Source organism: Mytilus edulis, chromosome 8 (assembly GCF_963676685.1).
Source record: "Mytilus edulis chromosome 8, xbMytEdul2.2, whole genome shotgun sequence".
NCBI lineage: Eukaryota > Metazoa > Mollusca > Bivalvia > Mytilida > Mytilidae > Mytilus > Mytilus edulis.
This window is the reverse complement of record NC_092351.1, coordinates 24,062,181-24,065,120: the sequence shown is the minus strand read 5'-3', so window position 1 is coordinate 24,065,120 and position 2,940 is coordinate 24,062,181. Positions and strand designations below refer to the sequence as shown.

The 2,940-nt window shown below is 28.2% G+C and overlaps 1 long non-coding RNA gene across 1 annotated transcript; it reads left to right on the top strand.

Moving 5' to 3' along the window:
- The first annotated feature begins 251 nt into the window (after nt 1–251).
- On the top strand, nt 252–2,010 carry LOC139485140 (uncharacterized). Its single transcript, XR_011655260.1, has 2 exons — nt 252–1,155; nt 1,202–2,010. It is a non-coding gene; the product is annotated as an uncharacterized lncRNA (long non-coding RNA).
- Nucleotides 2,011–2,940: the final 930 nt, after the last annotated feature.

Sequence of the window (2,940 nt, the reverse complement as noted above, 5' to 3'; positions counted from 1 at the left end):
AAGTGTTCAAAATACCGTTGCTTTTTAATTTTTAAGCAAGGTGATATGAATAAGATTCCAATAGATTTTGTTTTTATTAAACAGGTTTTCTGAAAGCACAGGTTATATTGCAGGAGATACTTGTCTGAATCTTCTTCTATATTGTCTTGTGTGTTCTTGCATATGAAATAACTTTTTCTATTTGTGTTTGCATATTTTGTGTAAACCAGTTTAAAAATAGTAAAAAGTGGCGATTCAAAATTTTTTTCTTCCACAGAAGAAGCAATCAAATCTAAGCAAAAATCTTTTTTGAGATAAACTTACATTTTAGTTGTAGATAAGTCATTAAAATATTCAGTATTTTTACAGTCGTAAAAATATTCAGTATTTTCATGAAACAGTTAAGAGATACATTTTCATGTTGAAATCTTGTTTGACATCTGAATGTGATTTTTGTCTTTTTTTTATAATGACAGTTTTAGAAGCAAAATTGCAAGTTATCTTTAAAATACCAACAATAATTAAAGTTTGTGATTATGTTATATTTACAAAGTTAAAACTCTGTATGCATATTAAAACATTTTTTTTTATTAGATTGTTAGCTTCACTGAGAGATTTAACTGTAATGCAAAACATAAGTTTATTTTGATGAAATAGTAATTTAAAAAGTGTTCAGCACTGGATAAATGGCATCAAACACAAATCTTGTATTTCTTTAGTTCTTGATGTTTTCATTTGACAACACAGAAAATTTATTTTGTAAATCTTTTGTATACCAACTTCAAACATAATATACATTAGTGTTCTAAGAACACATATCTTCTCATATTTATAGTTTTCTGTTCTGAAAAGATTGAGATTTGATTCAGAATTAAAATATTTGACATATGTAAGTGTAATATATGTGTAAAAATATCTTTTTTGTAGTAGATTTAGAAAGTTTAGTTTGACCTCACTCTAAGGCATACAATTTTTGCTCATGTGGATTAAGTGAAACAAAACTATGTCTTGTATCTTGTGAATGGACTTTATTTTGAGGTGTAAGAAATGGTTTTGTTTATGTGAAAGAAATATTTATTTTGAGGTGTAATAAATGGTTCTGTGTAGGTAAAAGAAATAGTTCTGTTTGGGTGCAAGAAATATTTATATTGAAGTGTAAGAAATGGTTCTGTTGAAGTGAAAGAAATAGTTTTGTTCAGATGAAAGAAATAGTTTTGTTCAGATGAAAGAAATAGTTTTGTTCAGATGAAAGAATTATTTTTTGGTGAAAGAAATGAATGATTTTTTGAGAAATTGTATGATGAGATGCATTTGAGCAAAAATTGCATGTTATTGTTTTGTGATAATACAATTATTCTATTAGATAGTGAATCTAGGATTTAACTCTTTTAGACATTTTTAATTCAGAGCATTTACTGAATATTTCTAAAATGATTTGCTAGTAGACAATCAAGTTTTAAAGAAAAGAATTTCAATAAACAGAAGAGAGTGTATTTCAATGAGATTGCAAAACCAAAAAATGGCACCTAGTCTGGATACCCTTCATCAAAGATACCTTATAAGGACTTTCAAAAACTCCGCTTTGTAAAATAAGTTGTTGACAAATTAATTTTTCAATTAAGCAGTTGTGTACTTACTGATAAATTAATTGTTAAATTATGAATAAATTTTTGGTCTTGAATGTATATATCAAAATGGACAAAAAGAAATGAAACGTCTTTATTTTCAACACGATTAATCAAATTATAATCAAACTTATAAGACACTCCAAAAAATATGTGATAGCACCTTGGTCAAATGAAAACCATAGCAGTTTTGAGAGTTAAATCCTAGACAATTTATATACAAAGTGTATTATATATATATACAACTTTCACCATTCCTGCAATGAAGAAGATGATTGTTAATATTATGATTCCTAATGATCTGTTTGTTAGAGTTATTATTGTTATGTCGTCCTATACATGTTTTAATCATTTTGAATCATTTAATTTTTTATTCCATTTAACATCAATAAAACATTCATTATAATTGTGTTTTTATTATGCTTCTTCTAGACACATTATGTTTTCTCGTCTGTTTGTCTGTCTGTCCTGCTTCAGGTTAGAGTTGTTGGTCAAGGTAGTATTTGATCAAGTCCACTCAACTTGAAACTTGAAACTTAGTACCGGGACACATGTTCCCTATGATTTTTCTAATTTTATTGCCAAATTAAGAGTTTTGATCCGTTTACTATGGACACATTTTATTTTTTTTCTTTGTTTAGAAAAGAGGTATTTGGAGAATATTGGGACAGCAACCCAACAACAAAGATCACCCCCCAAAAAAACAAACCATCCAGCCTTCACTAATAGACAGTCACAGGTGTCTTTTATTGCATGCTGTAGTAGTATGGAAAAAAGTCTTGTAGATGGGGAGTTGATTGACATTTATATAAACATAATCAAACTGGTCAATTCTTATGATTTGAACAGTTTGATTATGTTTATATAAATGTCAATCAACTGTTCAAATTGTAAGAATTGGTCCGAGTACACAGTTATCGTCCCTTGATTTTCGTTGTCCACGAATATAGTCCCTACTGTGGACAGTGTGTTACTTGTCAATTTTTTTTATACCCCTTCCAAATTTATTTATTTATGTTTTATGCCTCAAGTAGCAAGAAGGGGGATAAAATTACACTGTAAAAAAAATTTGATTCATGAATTATAATGTAAAGTAGTGATTTGGTCCAGTTGAAAAAGGTCAAAAATTAGCATTTCGGAAACTGTCAAAAGATTTCAAGCCCCCCTTCACATAAAATTGTCCATATTTTGAGTTCGAGCTAATGAAGTTTTCTATAATTTTGATATAATTTGTCCCAAAAGTAGTACAACACACTGTAAAAATATTATGGAGAAAGCGCAGGTGGGATTTTTTTTATTTCCATTTATTGTCTAAAGGAAATGCACTACGAAATAA